We start from the raw sequence: 25,593 nt of genomic DNA, 5'->3' as shown, positions 1-25,593 counted from the left end.
CCAGTGGCACTCTGACCCTGACCTTTGAGGCCAGATGCCAGGGCCTCCACCCACCCTCGGGCACCCAAATCCCCTTGAGTCTGTCCTGGGTGGAGGGGTTGCCACTGGCCCATACTACGAGTGCGGTGGTGACCTGTAGCAGGTGCTTTAGAGACCAAGGAGGGAGTGGGGAAAGCAGTATGTGGGATGGGAATATATTGCAGGCTGGAATACTTCTGCTCATGCATATTTGCATAAACATACCCGTTTTATTCTCCTGTGAGTTCAGTTGCTGTTTTTGCCCTCAAAACCCATCTCTTAGAAATAGCAGGGGGGGGGAGGGGGATGATGCGTAACTTGCAGCAGTGGAGGGGGCCCTCCAAATGCCAAAGGCCTTACCTAGGTGCACCTCTGATATCATCTACCCTAGGGAGACATAATGAAAAATGGAGGAGGATTTGTCATTATATGGTCCAGTCTATTCCTCTTGTGCTCTGGGCAAACTAGGACTGACCTTGTTCGACCAAGATCTCTTTCATTTAACCCAATTTAAACACATTTGGCAGGGGAGAGGTCTCTTGCCTACCAACCTGCAATTCATCCCATCAGTGGCAATGTTCTCAACTGTCCTTTGTTTCCAAGGAAATGTCCCTCACTCCAGACCGCCTTCGCCTTTATTTCTTCGGCATCTGCTACTCATGAAACAGGATCTCGGCCTCGGTTTCTCCAGCAAGAGCTGCACCAACTCTAGCCTAGGACTTCTGAAAGCCACAACTCTTCCAACAAACTATGGCAACCCTTGATTCTAGCAGACAATATTGACGACTTTTTATTTAGCATATTTGTATATTGCCCAAAACTCATGTCTCTGGGCCATTTACAATAAAACACAGATTAAGACAACTTGAAATAAGGATCAATTCTGTGTGCTTGACAGAAACACCATCTTCAGCATCCTATAAGCATGTCAGTAAGCAAAGCTATACCAAGACAATTAACATTGATCTTTATTTCTACATCAAATCCCACCCCACACCCCTTTGGATCAAGGGGAGAAAGTCTGTAGGATCCTAGCAGGAAGAGACCTGGAGCCACTTAAGAGCTACCTGAGGGACTGGGGCTAGGAGTGTGTTCTGGCCTTTCAGGCTTTTAGTCTCAATGTGCTTTTTCTCATCATTTCCATATGCTGCTTTGAATATTATTTTAATACACTAGTTGGTCTAAAATAGCTAATCTGCTTTGATAATGCTTCATTCCACTTTCCATTAGCCTCCCTAATTAACAGAACATATTTCTTATATTATACTACACTACTTCATTCTTTTTAGATGTTATCCTACTCATATTACCTACACTCATTTATTCTTTTTTAGGTTTTATCCTAGCCTCTTAGATGTTATCCTGGGCAACAACTATTTTTGTTTTAGTTTTTAACCTATTTTAAGTTTGTATTTAAACAATATTGTAAGCAGCACACAGAAATAATGTGGGGGGGGGCGGTGTGCAGGGAGAAGCCATCCAGGATAAAACCCTGGACACCCCCAAGGCCAGTGGCTGCTCTGAGCAATCTGCAACAGAGATATAAAACCACACTCCAAGTATCTTGGGCACTTCTCTGAGCAGGAAGCAGCAGAGACACAAGGCCAGGCCTGAAGATTGAACTGCCAGAAAACGGCCCCTCAAGCATGCCACTCTTTGGAGACCCCCACCAGCTGACAGGCTATGAGGAGCTGTGCCAAAAATGCAAGTCCTTTGGAGAGAGCCACCATCTTCAGGTGGCAGCTGCCTCACAGCACTGTGGGGATATTGTATGTGACAGAATACAATAAGTCATAAAGAAAAGCATGAAGCCAGCCAGCCAGCTCCGAGGAGGGGAGCCTGCACGTTTCTTCTCTCCTGCTTCTTGTTATCGAGTCGTCTCCTCCTGCTTCTCCAGGAAGTTTTCAGGGCTCCTGTGCCAACTTGCTGATGTTCTTTCTCCTTGATCTGCAGTTCTTCCTTCAATCTTGCTCCTGTTCTCTTCTAAAATACGGAGAACAAAAAAGATTGTGAATCTTTACTGCCACCCCGCCGCCTTACCTGTTTGTTTTCTGCCTGCCCCGATGTGCTTCAAACAGAATTTCCACACTTTTTTTGTTTTTCTACCCCTTTGACTTCTAAATGAAGACAAAAGCTTCTTCTATAACCTTTTCCATCTTCAGAGGAGCTTCTTGTGGACCAGCATTGTTCATCCTAGAGCCCAACCAAGCAAGGCACCCAGGACCACTCGGGGACAGCTCAGCACACATACTTCAGGTCCAGCATGAGAAAGCCACCTCCCACCCAATGGAGGGGGACTCAGTGAACAGATCTTAAGTACAGCCTGAAAAGGCCACACTCCCACCCCTTGAGGGTCTCCTGAGTGCAAAGACATGAAGTCCAGCACCAGGGAGCCACGCTGCAGGCCAATCAGCCCTACTCAGAGCGATACACGGCAGAGGAGAAGACAGAAAGGAAGCCATACAAGTGGTGGAAGCACAGCCTGCCCCTTCCTTCGGTAAAGCTCCTGGAGAGCCAGTCTCCTCCGGTGCCTTTCCACGTCTCCTCTTGCGCCTTTCTGCTCCTTTCTCTTCCTCCTCCTGCACCTCTTTCTTCTCTCCATTCTCACCTTTGCCTTCAAAAACAAAGAAAAAAGCTTCATACCTTTCAAGAACTCCTGCTCACTTGGCAAAGAGGCACCTTTTCACGGGGTGATTCTCTTTATTTGGCAGGGGGAGAGTTACTGGCCCTCTCTGCCCCCAGCACAGGACCTCCAGTGACTGTTGCTGCTGTCTATCTTCAGTCGCTTTGTGAGATTGTGAGCCCCTCGTGGACACAGATCCATCTTATTTATTCATTATTTCTCTGTGTAAACCGCCCCGAGCCATTTTTGGACAGGCGGTATAGAAAGCAGATAAATAATAATAAAAAATAAAAAATCTACTCTTTTCCCTCTTTAGAAGGCCTTCTTGAGGACCAGGGCTGTTCATCCAAGAGCCCAACCCAAGGAGAATGAGACCGGAAAGCTTTAGGCTTCAGCACGCGTCTCCATGCCTGGACAGAGTCCACTCATCGTGTGCCTTCAGCCAGCAGAACCCGCTCATCACACCACCAGGCTGCTTGAAGAGGTCAGGGAGGCCAAAGGGATGGGGCAGTTGGGAGATCCCACCACATCACCACTCACAGGATGAAGGACGCAGCCAGGAATGGAGCTAGACAAACTCCAGATAAATGAGCAGCCACTCAGCGTACAGACACTAAGTCCATTCTGAGAAGCCCATACTCCCACAATTTGGGGGGCTCCTCAGCGCAAAGACATGAAGTCCAGCATGAAAAGAGCTGTACCCCATTCAAATGAGAGGCTCCCCAGGACAAAGTAGTCCAGCATGAAAAGAGCTTCACCCCAACCAGATCAGGGGCTCTTCAGTATGACCACTACAAAGACCATGCTTCAAATATTATAGGGGCTCCCCAGTGCTAAGACGTGAAGTCCAGCATGAAAAAAGCTGCACCCCAGCCAGATCCGGGGCACTTCAGTATATGACAACTGCAAAGGCCATGCTCCAAATATTATAGGGGCTACCCTGTGCAAAGACGTGAAGTCCAGCAGGAAAAAAGGGGCATCCCAGGCACTTCAGGGGCTCTTCAGTATATGACCACTACAAAGACCATGCTCCAAATATTATAGGGGCTACCCAGTGCAAAGACGTGAAGTCCAGAAGGAAAAAAGGGGCATCCCAGGCACTTCAGGGGCTCTTCAGTATATGATCACTACAAAGACCATGCTCCAAATATTATAGTGGCTCCCCAGGGCTAAGAAGTGAAGTCCTGCATGAAAAAGTGCACCCCAAAGAGATCAGCGGCTCTTCAGTATATTACCACTACAAAGCCCATGCTCCAAATATTATAGGGGCTGCCCAGTGCTAAGACATGAAGTCCAGCATGAAAAAAGCTGCACCCTAGCCAGATCCAGGGCTCTTCAGTATATGACCACTACAAAAACCATGCTCCAAATATTATAGGGGCTCCAAAGTGCTAAGACATGAAGTCCACCAGGAAAAAAGGGCACCCCAACCACATCAGGGGCACTTCAGTATGACCACTACAAAGGCCATGCTCCAAATATTATAGGGTCTCCCCAGTGCCAAGACATGAAGTCCAGCAGGAAAAAAGGGGCACCCCAGCCATATCCAGGACTCTTCAGTATATGACCACTACAAAGACCATGCTCCAAATATCATAGGGGCTCCAAAGTGCTAAGACATGAAGTCCAGGAGGAAAAAAGGGGCACCCCAACCACATCAGGGGCTCTTCAGTATATGACCACTACAAAGGCCATGCTCCAAATATTATAGGGGCTCCCCAGTGCCAAGACATGAAGTCCAGCAGGAAAAAAGGGGCATCCCAGGCACTTCAGGGGCTCCCCTGTGCTAAGACGTGAAGTCCAGCAGGAAAAAACCTGCACCCCAGCCAGATCATGGGCTCTTCAGTATATGACCACTACAAAGGACATGCTCCAAATATTATAGGGTGGTGGTGGCGAACCTATGGCACGCGTGCCAGAGGTGGCACTCGGCGCCCTCTCTGGTGGCACGCATGCCCAGGTCCGGACCTGTAATGATGCGAGGTGAATTTAAGCCTCACGTGGCTCCGCTCTTGGTATACATGAGCGGCGTCTTAACTCCGCCCCTGCCTCTGCGCATCTGCCCCCTCCGTCGGAGTTCTCGGCTGGATCGTGTGCCCGGGCAGTAAGTGGCTCCTCAAGCCAAATGTAAAATAAAAATATAATTAAAAAAAATAATTAATCATATCCAGAAAGGCATCTTTACTGATTTACAGGAAAAGCAGACTTATTTACACCTGCTTTCCTTGCAATTCAGTGATGATGCCTTTCTGCCATCTTCACTGAAATGCAGGAACAGCAGATGTAAATAAGACATTCATATCTGCTTTTCCTGCAATTCAGTGACGATGCCTTTTTGGATGTGATTAAAAATTTTTTGTGCTGGTCAGGGTTGGCGTGGTAAAACGGTATACCATGGTATGATTGTGCATGGTAATCATTCTCCCCACACATGTGCACGGGCGTTAAGACACGCATACGGTATAACACCATTATTATCATAGTTTTTGAGTGTTAATAAATGCTCAAAAAATGCTTAAAAATTCAAAATCCCAGCAAGTACAAAAATGTTTAAAGAATGTCCGTTCAACTGTATTTTTGTTTTTTCTTGACTAGATCGCCACGTGTGTTTAGAGATTGTCCCTGCCGGGAGAGTTGGGTTATTTGCAGTTGCCCACAGCTACACTACCACACAGTAAGTAAAATTACTTAACACCAACTTTGGGAGTTATTTCTGAGACCTGGGGGTTACTGCTGGCATTTAGTGGGGGCTGCTGCTGTCACTGACATTTAGTAGGGGTTATTGCAGAGTGAAGCCATGAACCTTGAATTAGATTAGGTAGGAAATTCACTCAGATGCCTTTTTCAGAGCAGGCCAAAAGCTGGTGGTCAGTAAATTCAAAGGGAACCCCAGTTGAGAATCACTGCTGTAGATTGTTGATTCAGGGAATATCCATTTCCTTAGTGTTAACAAATAGTGTTAGCTATTTTTGGTATAGGGATAGATTTGTATTGGGTGATTCATTTTTTTTTTAAATTTTGTGTTTTTGTAGACTTTGTGTTTTGAACACCCAAAAATGAGTACAGCAAAAAAAGCAAAGGCAGATAGTGGAAGATCATTTCAAGAGGCCCGGACAGAGTCATTTGGAGTGATTGAACGCAATGGGAAAGCATTATGCATTCTGTGTAATGAAAGTGTTGTGTGTCTGTCGCACATCAAGTGTCAGACGGCACTTTGACACCAACCACAAAAATGTTGGTAAACTTAGTGAAACTGAAAGAAAAGAGTTTCTTAAAGGGAAATTGAGGAAATATCATTCCCAGTATCAAGGTTTTTGCAGCTATCTTTCTAAAACAAATCATCTGACTGCTGCCAGTTTTCAAATTTCACTGTGCATAGCAAAACATGGTAAGCCCCTCTCTGATGGGCATATTATTAAAACGGCCATGTTGTCTGGGAGTAATTCCCTTTTTCATGATTTCCCAAACAAGGATAAAATTATTCAACGCATCTCTGAGATGCCACTTAGCAGAAATACTGTTAAAGATCGAGTCCAGCGCATGGCAAGTGATGTTAGTCAGCAGCTCACCACTGACTTACAAAAGGCAGCCTGTTACTCCATGTGCTTGGATGAAAGCACAGATATAAATAATCATGCAAGGCTAGCAGTAATTTTGCGTTATGCTGCTGGTGACATCATGAGAGAAGAGCTGGTGAAATTGGTATCTTTGCCTGTAAGAACACAAGGAATAGATATCTACAATGCTGTGATGGAGGCTTTTTTGTCACAAGACATAAGACCAGAAAAAGTGACGGGGCACCAATTACTAGTGATGGGGCACCTTCTATGGTGGGGACAACATCTGGTTTCATACAGTTATTTGTTAAAGAAACAAAACAAGAAGTCATTCAGTTCCACTGTATTATACATCAAGAAGCTCTTTGTGCAAGGGAAAGCAGCAAAAAATTTGACGATGTCCTCAAAGATGTCACAAAAATTGTGAATTACATCATGGCTCGTGCTCTGAATTATTGACAGTTTCAAGCACTTCTTGAGGAGGTTCAGGCACAGTATAATTGTTTACTTATGTACAATAATGTCCGGTGGCTGAGCAGAGGACGAGTCCTGGAGAGATTTGTAGCCTGCTTGGATGAAATTAGGCTGTTTTTAAATGAAAAAGGGCAGGAATATCTACAGCTCACTGATATGGCTTGGCTTACCAACCTCATGTTTTTTTACAGATTTTACACTACACTTCAATGTACTTAACAACTACAAGGTGTAGGGAAAACAGCAGAAAGGATGTTTTGTGATATTAAAACATTTGAGAGAAAACTGCAGGTTTTTGAAAGAGACCTTGAAAGTGGGCAGCTAAAATATTTTCCAAATCTAAAAATGCATTTAGAAAATTCTACATTTGCTGACAATCCTCCAAGCCATCAGGAAATTCACAAGGAATGTTCTAGCATTGTAGCAGCTGCAAAGGTAAATTTTAGTAACAGATTCGTACAGTTCCGTAAGATGGAGTCAACCCTGTGTTTTCTTACTTCTCCAGATAAAGCCAAATTTGAAGAACTTGATCTCTCCTGCTTACACTGGTTAGATTTAGGAAATCTGGAAATGGAGATATTGGAATTTCAAGAAAGCTCTATCTGGAAAAATAAATTCTATGACCTGCACTGGAGAAGATACAGGTGAAACTCAGAAAATTAGAGTATCGTGCAAAAGTCCATTAATTTCAGTAATGCAAATTAAAAGGTGAAACTGATATATGAGACAGACGCATTACATGCAAAGCGAGATAAGTCAAGCCTTAATTTGTTAGAATTGTGATGATCATGGCGTACAGCTCATGAAAACCCCAAATCCACAATCTCAGAAAATTAGAATATTACATGGAACCAAGAAGACAAGGATTGAAGAATAGAACAATATCGGACCTCTGAAAAGTATACAGTATACTGTGCTTGATTGGCCAGCAAACTCGCCTGACCTGACCCCATAGAGAATCTATGGGGCATTGCCAAGAGAAGGATGAGAGACATGAGACCAAACAATGCAGAATTGCTGAAGGCCGCTAATGAAGCATCCTGGTCTTCCATAATACCTCATCAGTGCCACAGGCTGATAGCATCCATGCCACGCCGCACTGAGGCAGTAATTGCTGCAAAAGGGGCCCAAACCAAGTACTGAATACATATGCATGCTTATACTTTTCAAAGGTCCGATATTGTTCTATTCTTCAATCCTTGTCTTCTTGGTTCCATGTAATATTCTAATCATCACAATTATAACAGATTAAGGACTGACTTATCTCGCTTTGCATGTAATGTGTCTGTCTCATATATCAGTTTCACCTTTTAATTTGCATTACTGAAATTAATGGACTTTTGCACGATATTCTAATTTTCCGAGTTTCACCTGTAGAAGTGATGACAAACGACAGCACAGTTAGTCCTGAAAATGAAATTCTAAGTGTAGAATTCTCTGCCAAATAATTTTAAGTCAAGAAAGCACTTGGGATTGCTTTCCTTACTTTGTTTGGCTCATCTTATGCTTGTGAGCAGCTGTTTTCAGCTTTGAATTATATCAAATCTGACACCAGAAACAGACTATCAGACGACCTGAGTGCTGCATGTGTTGCTTTCAAACTTACAAAGTATGAGCCAAGGATAGACAAATTATCAACATGCATACAACAGCAAAAATCACATTAATTGTTCAAAGGCATTCTAAATGCAAACTTTTGCCTTTCAATAAAAAGTTGTTTGTTGTCTATGTCATTTTGCTGTTTGATGAGTCTGGGGTAGCTTGGAAAAGTGATATTGTAACCACTGATAATGCGATCATATATATATATATTTTTTGATACGCTGTGAATAACTCAATGGTTCTGGAAATGTGCCTTGCGGTCCCAGACGGGTACTTAAAGATTACTGTTCTACAATATTCTACGGTTACTGTTTTTGTTGTAATTTGTTCAAAAATTGAAATTTTCTGTGTTTTATATAAATAAGGAATGTTATTAAAAAAAAGTTGTTTGTATCACTGAAAGCTCCGTTATTGTGTTTTTCTTTTAAGACAAAAGATGTTAATGTATAAGTTATTTTTTCTAAACTAAAACCTCAGTATTGGCACTTTGCGATAAATAAGTGGGTTTTGGGTTGCAGTTTGGGAACTCGGTCTCTAAAAGGTTCGCCATCACTGTTATAGGGGTTCCCCAGTTCACCTTATTCCCTCTACCTGTCATGCATCCCTTCTTTCTGCCAAGACATGAAGTCCAGCATGAATAAACCTGAACCCCAGGCAAACCAGGGGTTCCCCAGTATACACTCTATGAAGGCCATTTTCCCACAATTTGGGGGGCTCCCCAGTGCAGAGACATGATGTCCAGCTTGGGATAGCTGATCAGAGGCTCTTCAGTATGACCACAACAAAGGCCATGCTCCAAATAGTATAGGGGCTCCACTGTGCTAAGACATGAAGTCCAGCATGAAAAAGCTGCACCCCAACTAGATCAGGGGCTCCCCAGTGCAAAGACGTGAAGTTCAGCATGGGAAAGACGCACCCCAGCCTAATCAGGAGCTCCTCAGTGTACAGCCACTAGGAAGCTCATGCTACCACAATTTTAGCCCCTCCCCCAGTGCAAAGACGTGAAGTCCAGCATGGGAATGCCACACCCCAGCCCAGTTAGGGGCTCCCGCATGTATGGTCACTAAGAAGGCTATGTTCTCACGTTTTTAGGGGTTCCTCAGTGCCGGGACATTAAGTTCAGCACAAGAAAGCCAAGCTCCAGGAACTCAGAGTGATACATGGCAGGGAGAAAGTCAGCAATCAAGCCATCCAATTTGTAGAAGCAGAACCTTTCCATTTCTTCTGTGAAGCATCTTGAAAAATAATCATTTCTACTTCTTCCCTTTTCATGTCTCCTGTTGCTCCTTTCTGCTTGTTTTTCTTCCTCCTCTTGCACTACTTTATCTTTTCTCCCCTTCGCCTCCGAAACAAAGGAAAAAGCTTCATAAGTTTCAAGAATAAGTTTCAAGACCTTTACTCTTTACTCTCTTTTGAATGGCTTATTAAAGACCATCTCCTTGGGATTGTTTTTAATGAAAGGCGTTATATAAATCTAACAATAAATTTTTAAAAATCTCTGTTCATCAAGGAGTCCAAGCCAAAAATGAGACAACTAGACCTGTTTGGATGGGGCAGTATATAAATGGTATAAATAAATAAATAAGGAGAACCAGACCTCAAATATTAAGCCTTCAGGACTTGTTTTCTTGCCTCTTCAACCATGTCCCTTCAGCCAGCCGAGCCTGCTCAGCACACCACACTGCTTGAAGAGGTCAAGGATGCTGCATTTCCACTGTCCTTGCTTTCTCTGCGGGCGGAGCAGACCAAGCTGATTATCTGGGCTGGTTGGATGTCCCACCATCCATCCTTTCCTCCACGGGCAGGGCAGACCAAGCTGATTGTCTGGGCGAGTCAGATATGCCATTTCACCACTATTCAGGGGCTTCTTAGAACCAAAGTGTAAAATCTAGGAGAAAGGCACACTCCTACTAAATGAGAGGCCATGTAGAGCAATGAGATACAGTCTAGAACAAGAAAGCGATCCTCTGACTAAATCAAGGGTTATTCAAAGCAAAAACATGGGAGTCCATATAAGAAAGTAATCCTCTAGCTCCTTTGCAGGCTGCTCTGAGTAATGGGTGTCAGGGTACCCATCTTAGCTGTGAGGGGCTACAGCCAAGCCATCTTAGGGACTGCTATGAGAAATAAATCCTATGCTTTCTGGGGTTTCAGGTTTTTATTGTGGATAAGCTTTTTTCATTATTTCCATATGCTACTTTGAATATTTTAATACACTAGTTCTAAAGTATCTAACCTGCTTTGAAAATGCTTCACACTATTTTTGTTAACTTTCCCTAATTAAATTAATATTTCCTTTATTATACTGTGCTAGATTTTTAAAAAGATTTTATCCTATTCTTTTAGATTTTAACCTATTCTTGTTTTATTTTATCCTATTTAAAGCCTATTTTTGTTTTAGTTTTTACAAATATTGTAAGTCTGTATTTAAACAATATTCCAAGCAGCATATAGAGACAACGGGTGGGGGAAGCCATCCATAATCAAACCCTGGAAACACCCAAGCTCTTTGGAGGGAGCCACCACCTTCCAGACAGGGGAGCCTCCTGCTCACAGGGCTGGGGGCAATATTTACAGGCTACCACGTTGCCACTGAAGCACCAAGGGGCTCTTTCCAGGCCGCCCCTCTTCTCTCCCCGCCGAAGTCGCCTCTCTCAGAGCTGTGTGGGGAGCGCTAGAAACCCGCCTCACAGCAACCCCCCCTTCCAGCATGCACGGCTCTCGAGGGGCTCCTCGCGCGTCCTCTCAGGGCTGCTTCGCGAGACTGAAATGAGAGTGAAAAGAAGAAGACATGCCGCGGGGCGGGCGGGGGGAGGGCCACGCAGGGCATTGCAATGGAGCCTTGAGCTGGCGGCCCGCCTCGGCTTGCCTCCCCTGCTCGCGCCCTCCCCGCTCCGCCTGAGGCGAGGCTGCGCAGCGCTCCCCTCCCCCACAAGAGCTCCTTCCCCTTCAGGCGCCTAAACTCAATGCGAGCGAGGCAACGCGCAGAACCCGTCGAGTTGCCTGGGCGGAGCCAGCAGCCGGCCAATCAACGGCGAGAAGGCAGCCTCGTGCTTTCAAGTCCGGGAGAGCTGGCCAGCAGCCAGCCAATCAACGACCGCGACCAAAGTTTGCGCGCGCGGTGGCTCGACGGGAAAGGAAAAAAGAGGGCTGCGTGCTGCTGAGGGGGGATGGGTGGGGGGAGGGGGAGTGGCCGCGATTGTGGCTTTTCCCGCCTTTATCTCCCCCCCCTTAGAGGGCTACACTGAATGACTGAGCCAAGTTTCCAAGACTTGATGCCCATAGAAAGGACACGAGGGTGTCTAGTTCCCTAGCAAGGAGCACCGAGCTTGCCAGTTCTGACAGAAACGGATCCTGGAGATTATTCCCCCTCCAATATTTCTCCACAATGTCCATTCAGCTCTCCAAGCTCCCTAGCTAGGAAACACACGCCAAAGCTACCAGTTCTTTCTGACAGGAATTGTTCCTGGAGATTTCATTTCCTCCCATATTTCTCCACAGTACTGATGTGAATTCAGTTCGTGCCTTTTAGCCAATCAAACAGACTCAGTGGGAATCAATTAGAGGTATTTAATTTGCTGCTGCAGCCAGCAAGGTAAATCAATGGGCTATCGCTCTGCATTGAAATACAAATTGGTTATAGGTGCATCTTACATTTATACAAACAATCTGAATGATGCTGACACCCCAGACGTAGCATACGTGGCAACAAAATGGTGGACTAAGTATCTAGTACGCATGCGAAAGATTCATTGTTCATCTGGTGATCACTCCTTATTTGGTTACATCCTGTTTTCTAAACTGTCCTGTGAGAACCAAGTTTCTTTAGATACATTTTAGTGGAGAGAGATAATGACTTTGATCATGAGAGGCCTTGATGGCTCTGAGCCGAGCTGAGCTGGGCTGGGCTGGGGTTACTTTAAGTTAGAATTAGGTTTTCTAAGTAAAATGGAGTTGCTTTGGTTTTCTAAAACACATCTGTACCAATTCCTAGCGGCTCCAGGGGCTGGAGTGGGCAACCCTACTCTAGCAGCCTGACTGGAAGGATTCGGGGGCAGCTGAGGAGGAAAAGAGCCCCCACAGATACTGGGGGGCTCTTTTGCCCAATCTAGCCACTCCGCAAGGGAACGGGGACCCCTGCATCTGAAGAAATCTTTATTTCGATGTCTTTCGATAGTCTATTATATTTTCCAAGGGATGTTTTCACCCGACTGCCTGAGAGAGGTGTGTTCTTGACACATTTCCCTCAGGCAGCCAAATTAAGACATTCCTTGGAAAAGATGTGGCCTCAAAATGTCTTGGAATAAATATTGCTTCAGCAACTGCTCTTGTACTGTTTTTGAGGCCATCTCAGCTTATACTGATCCTCTGTTTTGAACCCCTGCATCTCTGCCATGAAGAGATGCTTGAGCTGCCATTTCTACTGCTAGGAACTTCTGGAAATTATTGGTTAATAATAATAATAATAATAATAATAATAATAATGATGATAAGTGTTTATATTCCAGTTTTCCACACACAAAAATGTTCTCAACGCAATGTACAAAAAGTATGAGAAAATTGTTCCCTGCCCCAAAAGAGCTTACAGTGGAGGGGGGGATGGAGACAGCAGCAATAGCCACTGAAGACCTGCTATACTGGGCTGGAAAGGGACAATCACTTCCCCCTGCTTAATATCAGAGCGCCACAACTTTAAAAACGTGCCCCTTTGCCTGGTTCGTTCCTAGGCAGAACAGATCCCCTTTTGCTCTCTGGGCTTTAAAAAATATGCAACCAGACACAACACGTGGTTTCAAACAAACAGACAAAAGGCATAGTTCTAAAAGAACATTTGTGCATTTCAAAAACTGAAGCCATGCACAAATTATATTATGTTAGATGGTGTGTAAAGAAGTGGCTGGCAAGAACGAGAAAAGTGAGGTTTCTGCAGTGCCAGGCACCTCTCAAGCTCAGGGCCACATTTCCACCAGAGATGCTTCCTGCAAACTCCAAAGACTAAACACTCGTTTGCAAGAGTGTATCCGGAGTTTAGTTCTGAGAGATCTCCCCCCACTCTGTGTAGGCTTCTACATGTTGTGCATGCAATAGGCTACTCAGCTTATGTGTACAGAGAAGGGAAATGCATAGGGCCACATCATGCCCCCTTTCCCTTGCAAAACAATTGTTTTATCCCAATGCAAATCTTGAAGAGCATAAGAACAGTCCTGCTGGGTCAGGAGTTCAAGGCCACGCCCCCTTTACTTGTCTCCGAAGTAATTTGATTGGTCTCCCCCTTACTTTTATTGTAAGCCTTTTGGGGGCAGGGGACTAATTTATTTGTACATACCTTTGGCTGCGTAAACTTTTGAGCATTTCTTTTTCTTTTTCTAAAGTACACAAAACTATTTTAATAACAAGAACAATCATTATGTTTGTATCAATTTTATTTTGGGTGGTGTTATTATGTTTTGGCTAGGAACAAGCAGGGAACAGGGCAGCACAAACTGGGAGGCTGAGACAGTGAAGCAAGCAGCTGCTGACTTGGGCAAATTTTTGGGTGGGCACCGCCCACTCTGCCCTAAGTGATGAGCCTCCCCTGTGTAGGAGGAAACCATTGGGAAGGGCTACACCTCTTAGTGCACTGTGCACACCTTTCCAGGATGGTGCAGGGGCTCGAGAGCAGCGTCCCCTCTAACAGGGATTCCCAGATGTTGACTACAACTCCCAGAATCCCCAGCTGTGAGGGCTTTTGCTTGGGGATTATGAGAGTTGTTAGAGGGAATACTGCTCAAGCAGGCTCCGTTTCCCTTAAAGGAGTCCCCTCCCCAGCACTGGGCAAAGGGCAGCATTGCATGATGGGAAGGATTATCTCCGCATGGTGCCAGGGGACTGTGCAGAGTATTTAGCTTTGGCAGAAGCTTCACACAGGCCAAATAAACAATTAGTTTGGTTGGGGGTCTGCAGTTTGGGTTGATGCGAGCCACTCCTGGCTCCCAGGCCTTATAATCACGGTGCCGTAAAAGCAAGGGGAGAGAGGTTAGGGGTCACAAGTAAGGGCTGGAGGTGCTCTTGCAATTCGCTTCATCTGATTCAATTTTGGAGTGCCAAATTATTTGGTCTTGTTTGCACGATGGAGCTGATGCATTAAGAATCAATGGTTCTGCTTTTTATTTCCCATTGTTGTACAGAGAATCCTCAGGCCCAATTGCCCCCAATCCCCATAGCCCTCGCTGTTTCTGTGACGAAGCCAGCAGCCATGTGGGAGGCCGATCTGCTCGCCTGCGGGGAGAGCAGGCTAAGTCTGCTCTCCCCGCAGAACTCCATCAGGCCCTTCACATGTGTTGTGTGAAGCGCCTCGTTAAGTTTTTGGAGGCTCTGCAATTGTTGGGTTTTTGGGATTTGGAGACCCAGGTGGTCTTTGGTGCTAGAGAAGTTCAGGACTGAGTCCTTAAGATCGTGTGGGATTTCCTCTGGGATTCATGTTGATGTGAGAGACTTTTGACTGCTGATCTTGGACTGTCTGTAGTATCTTGGCAATTATGGCTCTTCAAATGGAAAAATTCATTTTGTGCACATCTCTAGCAAAAACGCAGTGTGTGTGTGTGTGATGGGGAGAGAGACAATTAAACTGTCCATAATCTAATCTTGGCATGTATTTTAGATCTCCTCCTAAACCCTGTTCACATGTTAGGTTTAATGCTCATGCAATCTGTGTTCAGAATACACAGGTACTACAGATCTGTATGCAGGTACAGTGATTCACCTGTGAATTCTGGTCCAGTGAAACACAGTCCAGCAATCCACTTCCTATCTCCATCCTGTCTTTCAGGGCATCTGGACCCAGGTTCACTTTTCAAATAAATGCAGGTACAGTCATCCACACACACAAAAAGCATGCATGTCTGTAGAGGTACAGCATCATGGCTGAAGAAAGCTCTAGTTAAACCAGAAATCAGGAGGATTGGGATGAGGGCAGTGTGAACCTGAGAAATACCAAATGAACAGAATGGGGAAAATCTTCTCATTGTCCCCAGACCCCGGCCCCAAGAAGACACAGACAACAAAGTAGTGGGTAAAAAGGGCCACAGCTTTATTGACAAACTATAATAGGATTAGCGGACTGGATAGGGTTAAGCCCACCTCCCCAAGACAGTGCGGGGCCTAGCAATGACTGGGTTCGGACTACCGCGTCCTCCCCCGTGCCTTGCTTGGGCTACACACCCTGGCTCCGGAAGGCAGCAGGTGGAAAACCTGCTCCCTCCCCTTCACGGCCAACCCCCACGGGGGCCTGGATCCTTCTAGGTCTTCGCACACCCCGGACCGCGCTGCCCAAGGGTATGTGAAGTGCCTGAAGCAGGTTTCATGGTGAATCGTCCTCCCTGGGCCACACAAACCACAAGGGAGCGATTGACCAATCACCCGTTTTAACTGTCCAAGGGTGCTCACCAATGTTCCATCCCATCTGCTTACCACCCATCCCGCACTGTGCCTGCCTCACCGTGACCTAACTAACTAACCCTTAACGCTAGGGTAGCAGAACGGAGTAGGCGGGGGAAAAACCCAACATGGCCAATGTGTTGGGAGCCAAAAATTCCTACTCGGCCCCCCAGGAGGGCGACCAGCCTCTAGACCTGCTCTGATCCTAGGGAAGGGAGGGTGGGGGGACCAAACTCCGTACTGAGCATTCGGGGGGCGGGGAGTCACAGGAGTGGCAACCTTAGCCCTGCCCCACCAAATGCTGAGGCCAAATCAAGGGCTTCCTGGGGCTGAGACAAATTGCCCTCCCCTCTGCATGAGGCCAGGGGAGGGGGCATTCCTAGGAAGGGTGGGGAATATATATGGTACTCAGAAGAAGGACTACCATCTGACAATTTATTCTCAGCCTCATGATATTGCATCCATTAAATACGTTATTTTGTCCCACCGCAGTGTCAGTGTCCAAAATCACTATTTCTTTCTCTCATTTCAAGGCCAAAAAGGTGTCACTGCAGCTGTGATACATCATGCACAGGTTTCAGTGTAAATCAAATTGTGCATCTTTAGGCATATCCATTCATGGCATGAGTCAAGGCAATGAAAAGATGCGAGCCAGAAATTATGGTTGCTGCAATTAGAGCACTTCTGCAGTTTTCCTCTGGTAGCATCAATTATATCTCGGGGAGTTTTTGCAAGAGAGGAAAGCAGAAGAGAGGATTTGGTTTTGCAGGAATAAAATCAGAGCTGTGCTAAAAGGGAAATAAAATAAAAATTTGCATGCAGAAAAGCTGAATTCTGCAGTGTGTGTGTGTGTGTGTGTGTGTGTGTGTGTGTGTGTGAATGCAAAACAAGCAGAATTTTCATTGTGTCTTGCTTGCATAATTTCACAGTCCTACTATTTGGGTTTCCCCCCCTTCTGGTTTTGCTAGTCACGGGAGAAGCAAAGAGCTATGCAGGACTATCTGGAAATATTCTCAGCCACCCCTCTATCTTGTGAGATCTCAATAGGTATTGCTTCACACTTCACATCTTCACAACTATAAGAGCTGAAAATTGGAGCTTTTCCAAAATGAAAGCAGAAATATTCGGGAAGTTCAGTTCCTTGTCAGTTGCCATATTCTGCAGGTTTTCTACAGTCCTGCAACACACACAATGATAGTTGGTTATCATGGTTATGTTTGTCCATTAGGAATAACATGGTTATGTTTGTCCATTAGGAAAATAATCTTAAATCCAAAGTAGGGAAATAACTTTAGTAAGGTAATACCTTTATCATGGTCAAGTAAAATACTGCAAAGCTGTGAGCAAGCATTTGGATTCCCAGAATGGTTTGTGTTGGATGTTAAGCAAAGCAAGAAAGAAGAAAAAGAGGAGATATTAGACAGGATGGAAAATGTAACTTTATGTTCTTTGTTCCACTAGTGCAAAGTAAAATCTGTCTTGCACCAAACCACAGTTAATCAAATTAAGTTTGTCATTGCAATGTGGAGAAGTCATCTCAAAATATTCTCTGATGTTTCCTCTTGGGAGGAACCCTGAGATTCCTTTTCAGTTTTCATTTTCTCCTTGGAGGAACCCTGAAATTCTCTTCTGAACTTCCCTTGGCATAAATTTTGATTTCAACTCAACATAAAACCTCCTGCACTCCATCTTGAGACTGCAGTCTTTGGGCTGGGAGGAGAGCTGGTCATAGGAATATAGGGAAGCTGTCATATACCCTTGGTACATCTAACTCAGTATTGTCTACCCAGACTGGCAGCAGCTTCTCCAAGGTTGCCGGCAGGAGTCTCCCTCAGCCCTATCTTGGAGATGCTGCCGGGGAGGGAATTTGGAACCTTGATGCTCTTCCCAGAGTGGCTCCATCCCCTGAGGGGAAGATCTTACTGTGCTCACACATCAAGTCTCCCATTCATATGCAACCATGGTGGACCCTGCTTAGCTAAGGGGACAAGTCATGCTTGCTACCACAAGAACAGTTCTCCTCCCAATCCATGGTCTTATGGTAAAGCTGAGCCATCGAGTTGGTGTTGACTCCAAGTGACCACAGAGCCATGTGGTTTTCTTTGGTACAATTCAGGAGGGGTATGGTAGTCATCATGAATTGTCCCCTTTACTAAACAGAGGAACTCTTCTCACAACAAGTGAGAAGAGCATGCAGGTGGGCTGTGGAGAAGGCAGGTTTATCTCCCCTCCTCCCCTCCTGGGAACCTTTGAGAACTGGGCGCATCACCCGCCCAGATGAGCAATGGCTCCCTCTGCAGCTCCAGGGTCGGGGTGCTGGGACACACTTCCGAGCATCATCACCCCTCGAGTTCCAATAATGCACCATGCAAGTGTGCGGTGCATTATGGGAATCCCCCCTCCCCTCCCTGAGTGTGCCAGCAGCAACTGCTTCACACACACACACACACACACACACACACACACACACACACACACGGTTAAGGGAGCAAGTGCTCCCTTAACCTCATTTAATAGGGCGGCTAAATAGGCAATTTTGTTGCTGTATAGCCTCCTGGATCGGGCTCGATCCCAGCAGTTCACATGTGTGTGCAAAACCAGGTTGGGCTCCCAGTTTTTATGCATGTGTGAATATCCTCAGGGTCTGTTTTAGTCTGCATTTGGATGGATGAGTACATGTGAGTGCTGGATGATATTCCCCACTGGGGATAGGACCATAGCTCAGTGGTAGAGCATCTTCTTGTGTGCAGAAGGTCCCAGGTTCATTCCCTGGCATCTCCAAGCAGGGCCGGGAAAGATGTGCACCTGAAACCTTTGAGAACTGTTACCAGTCAATGTAGACAGTACCCTGTTGGCTTTTGGAATACCATGCAAGACACATCTTTTCATCCAAGCGTTTTAGTTAATTGGTGTTTTTACAGATATTTTAAATCAGGTTTTTATATGTTTTAACCATTACATCCTTGGCTTGTTTTATTATTGGTTTGCTTTGTGCTGTAAACCGCCTCCAGAATTTGGTAGTGGGTGGTATATGAATTTATTAAACAAAGAAAGAAAAAAAGAAAATACTCAGATAGATGGACCAATAGTCTGAATTGGTATCTGGTAGCTTCCTATCTGCCTGTGTCCCTGTTCCATCTGTCTCCCCTCTTGGTTTTGCTCAATTTCCAGTCTGATGAAAAACTCTGGAGGACTCAAAGTTTTGCTCACCACTTGGTGATGTTTTCCTTGGTTGGAAAAGCAGGCTGCAGCCCAGTTTTGCTTAACGGTTGGGAAGCTGTCCATGGTCCTGATCTTAACCCTCTTAGAGCTAGTATAGCAACTAAGATATTGACCTGTGAACAAGACTGCAAAGGAGTTCACATAACGGGGCAGAGAGGGTGGTTGGGAGGAAGACAGGGTTAAAGTTACCTTCCCCCCAGATGAGCAAGGAGCTCCTCTTTGGCACGCCATGGTGTGCACACGTCATCCATGCTACTCCCAGAAGTGTGGACCACTCGAGGCTGGGAGAATGAATCCCGGCCTCCAGGAATCTCATAATACAACAGGCAACAAGCGCGGAGTGTTGGAGGATTCCCCAAGCACCCGACTCTGTGTGTACACACATGATCCTGAACCTAGGGTTGAGGGTGCACTTGCACCCACTAATCCCGATTAAGGGTGGGGTTAAAACCTGCGCTAGCAGGGATGCAAGCGCTGAACTCAGGCTGGGCTGGCCTAGCCTAGGTTGGGCTGCTCATGTGAAAAGCCTTAGCGGCTGGTTCAAATGTTGCTTCTGCCCCAAACTCACTGGGGCTATTCCCACGAGCAGCAAAAATTGGGCTAGGAGACCCTAGCCCGATTTTTGCTGCTTGTGTAAACCACCAGGCTCGCAGGCGAGCCTGGTGGCTTACACGCGGCTAGCCCATTAAAGTAGCCTGCCCTTTAAACCGGGTTTGCGGATTGAGTGCTCCGCGAACCTGATTTTTCTAATCGTGAGTTGCTGTGGTGCGGCTCCGCGTCGCAGCAACTCATGAGTAGACCCCCGACTGGGAGGCTTAAAAGCAGTATGCTCTGCATGCTTGCTACTGGAATTCCAGGAACTGGAATACTGGAGCTTCAGGGGGCCGTGCAGCCCCTGATCCTCTCAGCCCGTGCAGGCTCCGTAATGGAGCCAGCAGTTGTGTGGGTGGCCGATCTGCCTGCCCAGGGCTACCGCCCTGCTCATCTGCGGGGAAAGTGGGCTTAGCCCGCTCTCCCCGCAAACCCTGTGGATGCGGGTCTCCTTGATCGTGAGACCCGCCTCACTAAGTTGTCTCCAGCAAGTCATTACTCTCTCCGTTTCAGCTCCACCACAATCTGTAGATCATACTGTCTTGTTTGAGTTGCTGTACGGATCGCTGACATTGTGTATGTGAAATGGTGTGAACACTACAAAGCATGTGTAAATACCATGATTAATATTGCCACCCACCTCCTCTCTGTTTTACATATTTGTTCAAACAGGGCCACATCTGTGCCCATGGAAACAGAAACACCGAGAGCCATCATCCTCAACACACACTCCCTAGAGGCAGTGTCGGAGGACAGCAACGGCCCCTCCCTAGACCTGTAGCTGCCCCCCCCCATTTCTTGCTCCCGGAAGGACCTTGATCTGAAATTCTAGATGAATCATAAACAAATGAATCATAGAAGTCTGTAATCCTAAGCATGCTTCCTTGCAAGTCACCTCCATCTGACTCCATAGATGGACTTCAGTTAAAATATGAGGCTGTTCACACACAGAGCAAAGATGGGGCTTGGCTACCTAAACCCGATCTTTGCTGCATGTGTAAACCGCCAAGAGGCACGCGGTTCCCGGCGGTGGCATGGCAGCGAATCCAATCAGGGAGCCTGCCACTTAGTCAGAGTTAAGCGTGCAAGAGCAGCCTTAACCCGGGTTAACTGATCAGGCTAACGGATCGTGTGTCAGTGCTGCGCACCTTCGCGTGGCACCCACACACCAGCAGCCTCCCTGGAATCCCCATAATGCACCACACACTTGCACAGTGCATTATGGGAGTTCTGCGGGCCTCCTGGCAGTCGTCTGGGCAGGCAATCCTCCACCCAGCAATGGCAAGAAGATCGTCTGCAGGGGAGGTAAGGATTTTGAGGCATCCTCCCCTCGCCCCTCTGTGTTTAGGATGGGAGAGTGTTAATATGAAATAGAGCATGATTTCCCTCACAAGATGCTCACATGTGGGACATGGCGACATGCAGGTGAGGGCACAGGCTTTCTGGCACGAGGATACAGCAAGACATCCTGGATGTCTTAGTAGCTCGCCTCCTCATCGCTAATGAATTCTCATGCTAAATCCAGAGTAGAAAGTGTCATCATAAGCACTGGCATCTGTAGCTTACAGATGGGGAGAACTGGCTCCCAGCCTTAGGAGATGGCCTGATCTGTGGGGAGCACATCCTCTGTCGCCCCACGCTGAAGCCTCAGTTCAGGAATCAATGGAACCAAATGAGATGGAAATGATCAATACAGAGAAGCAAGAGATGCAATTCAAGAGGACTGCTTGAAAATCTCCTAGGAACGGAGGTCACCTGTCAATACAGAGACTGATAGATTGTGAGCCCTTTGGGGACAGGGATCCATCTTATTTATTTAGTATTTCTCTTTGTAAACCGCCCTGAGCAATTTTTGGACAGGCGGTATAGAAATCGAATGAATGAATGAATGAATGAATGAATGAATATAAAATATAGCGGAGAAGGAACCTAATCTTGAATAGTGCCCATTGCTTTTGTCATGGTGCTCACCGGTCTTCAGTTTTAACTGGTTGTTATACCAAATAACATCTGGTACCAGTGCCTACACCAATTTCTGACTATACTAAAGTCTAGTTCTCACCACTATGGTAAACATGTATCTGGACTGTACCACTTAAGTCATGGGGGCTTCCATATCCCTGGTTGGCTTCCATCCATGCCTTCCACATAGGCTGCTATGGAGAAGCATTCTAGCATTCCAGTCTGGCTTCTCTTGGACATAATGGCTTTCTTATTTTTCTTTAAATAATAGGAACACTCTAGTAATATTTTGCTGTCTCCGCTGCAGATTGGTTCTTCTTGTTCTTAGCAATAAAGTGTGGCCACAGTTTAACCCAGGGCTGCACAACAAGGTGACTGAGAATTGGTAACTGGTTGAAGGATAGGAAAAAGGGTAGGGATAAATGGACAATTCTCTAAATGGAGGGAAGTAAGAAGTGGGGTCCCCCAGGGATCTGTACTGGGACTGGTGCTTTCAAATTTATTCATAAATGAATAATTGGGGTAAGTAGCGAGGTGGCCACATTGACAGAGGACACCAAACTCTTGAGGGTAGTAAAATCCAAAAGAGATTGCGAGGAGCTCTAAAAGGCTCTCTACAAATTGGGTGACAAAATGGCAAATGTTGCAGTGTAAGCAAGTGTAAAGTGATGCATACTAGGGCAAAAAAAAAACACCCCAACTTCACATATATGCTGATGAATCAGAGCTGTCAGTGACTGACTAGGAGAGGGATCTTTGGGTCATGGTGAACAGCTTGTTGAAAGCCTTGACTCACTGAGCGACAGGTGTGAAAAAGGCCAATTCCATGTTAGGGATCAAAAGGAAGGGGACTAAAAATAAAACTGCCCTTCTACAAACGCTCTTTGACAAATTGATGGTACAGCCACATTTGGAGTATTGTGTACAGTTCTGGTCACCGCATCTTAAGAAGGACATTGTAGAACTGGAGAAGGTGCAGAAGAGGGCAACCAAGATGATCAGGGGCCTAGAGCACCTTTCTTATGAGGCAAGGCTACAACACCTGGGGCTGTTTAGTTTATAAAAAAGACGACTGCGGAGAGACATGATAGAGGTTTATAAAATCATGCATGGTGTGGAGAAAGTGGATAGTGGTATTTTTTTCCCCTCCCTCTTGCACAGCACTAGAACCAGGAGTCATTCCATGAAACTGATTGCCAAGAAATTTAGGACCAACAAAAAGAAGTACTTAACACAACACATAATCAATCTATGGAAGATATGGTGACAGCCAACAGCTTGGGTGGCTTTAAAAGGGGTTTAGAGCAGGGATTCTCAACGTTGGGTCCCCAGATGTTATCGGACTTCAACTCCCATAATCCCCAGCCCTAGTGGCCTTTGGTTGGGGATCTTGGGAGTTGAAGTACAATAACAACTGGGGACCCAACGTTGAGAATCCCTGGTTTTCAAGGAACGTGGAAAGGTGTCATGGCCAGGAGGTGGCCAATATTGTCCCTGGACCCCCAAAAGGGAGAGGACATGCGAGATGCATTAAACCAGAGCTGTTCAACTTCGGCCCTCCTGCAGATGTTGGACTACAATGTCCAACAGCCTTGACTGTTGGCCAATGTGCCTGGGAATGATAGGAGCCATTGTCCATCAACAGCTGGAGGGCCTATGAACATAAGGACAGCCCTTCTGGATCAGGTCCCTCTAAGGCCCATCTAGTCCAGCATCCTACTTCACACAGTGGTCTACCAGATGCCCCTGAGAAGCCCACAGGCAAGAGGTGAGGGCATGCCCTCTCTCCTGCTGCTGCTCCCCTGCAACTTGTATTTAGAGGCATCTTGCCTCTGAGGCTGGAGGTGGCCCACAGCTACCAGACTAGATAAATCCATGAAGGAGAGGTCTATCAATGGCTACTAGTTTGGTGGCTGTGGGCCACCTCCAGCCTCAGAATGGAGAGCCCTTAATACCTTGACTCCGTTGCTAGCTCCTGACTGCCAAGTCTGGTCCGTCCCAGTCTAAAATTAATAGCCCTTATTGGCAGGATGACTCAGGCAGCTGCAGTTCCTGCTGTCTCTCTGCATTGCCAGTGAGACATCCCTGATTTATTTCATCTGCAGTAATTAAGGCAGCTCCCCGCCCACCTCCACCATTGCAACAGAGACTTCTGAAATAACAAAGCAGCACTAACCTTAATATAAAGGAATGGCCATTAAACTGCTGTGCCTGCCCAGGATCTCTGACATTGCACTTCTGCATGCCGGCAGCTCCAGAATATCGCTTAAACCTGCGGCACTAGGAAATGAACACCAGATACTTCAGGCCTGCAGATGCCAGTGCAGAATATCTGCTGGCTGGGAGAGCCAGTCTAGACAACGCTGCTGTGCTTCTGAATTAATCTCACTTGGCTTGCAGAACTGGAGCTCGTCCGAGGAGAGCGCAGAGACAAGTCTATCCAGAGTCAAAGAAGAGCTAGGATTTTAAAAGTGCCGCAGTTTGGATCTATGAATGGTTGATAGAAACATAAGATCATAGGAAGCTGCCTTATTTCAGGTCAGACTATTGGTCCATCTAGTTCAGCATTGTCTACCCAGACTGGCAGCAGCTTCTCCACGGTTGCAGGCAGGACTCTTTCCCAGCCCTATCTGGAGATGCTGCCAGGGATTGAACTTGGGACCTTCTGCATGTAAGCAGATGCTTTGGTTCCATATCTTACAGCGGAATAGAACTCACAGGTAGTCACCCATCTAAACCAAGGCATACCCTGCTTAGCAAAGGGAACAATTCGTGCTTTAATTGTTCAAGCTGCACAAAGCTAGTTCTCCGCTTCAAGGTAGTGAAATAGAGCCTCCATGTATTGTGGATGTGTAAAAGAGAGCAGGAGGCTGTTGGTTCGAATCCTCACTGGTGTGTTTCCCAGACTATGGGAAATGCCTATATCAGGCAGCAGTGATATAAGAAGATGCTGAAAGGCATCTTCTCACACTGCATGGGAGAAGGCAATGGTCAACCACTCCTGCATCCTACCAAGAAAACCACAGGGCTCTGTGGTCACCTGGAGTCAACACTGACGGGACGGTAGAACTTTACCTTTATCTCTAAATACCAAATACTAACACACGCATATACACGCATATACACGCACACACACACACACACACAAAATTCTGGAGATAACCAAGAAGCCATCATGGCCAAAGATGATGGGAGTTGTATTCCAGAAACATCTGGGGACCCAAGGTTGAGACTCCCTGGCTTAACATGTTGAACAAAACATCGATTCATACCCTCACTCATGAACACTAAACCAGTTGCTCAAACTCTCTCTCTCTCTCTCTCTCTCTCTCTCTCTCTCTCTCTCTCTCTCTCTCTCTCTCTCTCTCTCTCTCTCTCTCTCAGTCTAGCCTACCTCACAGGGTTGTTGTGAAGTGAACCATATATACTGCCTTGAGCTCCTTGACTGAAGGAAAGGGTAAAAATGTAATAAATAAACTCTTGGATACATGAGCTAAAATGAAGCCTGGAGAGCTGGTCTGGTGATAGCAAGCATGACTTGACCCCTTAGCTAAGCAGGGTCTGCCCTGGTTGCATATGAATGGGGACTAGAAGTGGGAGCACTGGAAGAGATTCCCCTCAGGGGATGGAGCTGCTCTGGGAAGAGCAGAAGGTTCCAAGTTCCCTCCCTGGCAGCATCTCCAAGATAGGGCTGAGAGAGATTCTTGCCTGCAACCTTGGAGAAGCTGCTGCCAGTCTGTGAAGACAATACTGAGCTAGATAAACCAATGGTCTGACTCAGCATATGGCAGCTTCCTATGTTCCTATGAACAAGTCCGATGGTGAATCGCAGTTCATTTTTCCTATCTGTAAGCCAGACACTTGTTCCCTATATGCATTGCTGCTTCCGTTCTGAGGAGGGCTGTTTAGAGCAGAGGCTGTTTAGAGGTCCCCAGATGTTCTTGGATGACAACTCCCATCATCCCCAGCCACAATGGCCTTTGACTGGGGGATGATGGGCATTGTAGTCCAAGAACATCTGGGTACCCTAGGTTGAGAACCTCTGGTTTAGAGGACAGTTCATCCATGGCTCTTAATCACACCAACTTCATGTAAATGTTCCCCAGAAATAATTTAAAGAGGGGGATG

At 46.2% G+C, this 25,593-nt stretch overlaps 2 long non-coding RNA genes across 4 annotated transcripts; both read right to left on the bottom strand.

Annotated features, from left to right (window-relative positions):
- Nucleotides 1–782: 782 nt before the first annotated feature.
- Nucleotides 783–11,260, bottom strand: LOC128333886 (uncharacterized). 3 transcript variants are annotated; one of them, XR_008311107.1, is made up of 4 exons: nt 9,872–11,259; nt 9,359–9,616; nt 2,483–2,632; nt 783–2,001 (listed from the first exon to the last, which is right to left on the bottom strand). It is a non-coding gene; the product is annotated as an uncharacterized LOC128333886 (long non-coding RNA). The 3 variants fall into 3 exon arrangements; XR_008311108.1 differs by having other exon boundaries at nt 9,359–9,610; XR_008311106.1 differs by having other exon boundaries at nt 9,359–11,260.
- Nucleotides 11,261–15,331: 4,071 nt separating this feature from the next.
- LOC128333963 (uncharacterized) lies at nt 15,332–23,793 on the bottom strand. Its single transcript, XR_008311130.1, has 3 exons — nt 23,642–23,793; nt 16,997–17,027; nt 15,332–16,867 (listed from the first exon to the last, which is right to left on the bottom strand). It is a non-coding gene; the product is annotated as an uncharacterized LOC128333963 (long non-coding RNA).
- Nucleotides 23,794–25,593: the final 1,800 nt, after the last annotated feature.

The sequence above is a fragment of the Hemicordylus capensis genome, chromosome 8, assembly GCF_027244095.1.
Source record: "Hemicordylus capensis ecotype Gifberg chromosome 8, rHemCap1.1.pri, whole genome shotgun sequence".
Lineage (NCBI taxonomy): Eukaryota > Metazoa > Chordata > Lepidosauria > Squamata > Cordylidae > Hemicordylus > Hemicordylus capensis.
The sequence above is the reverse complement of the archived record's forward strand: the minus strand, read 5'-3'. Positions and strand labels throughout refer to the sequence as shown.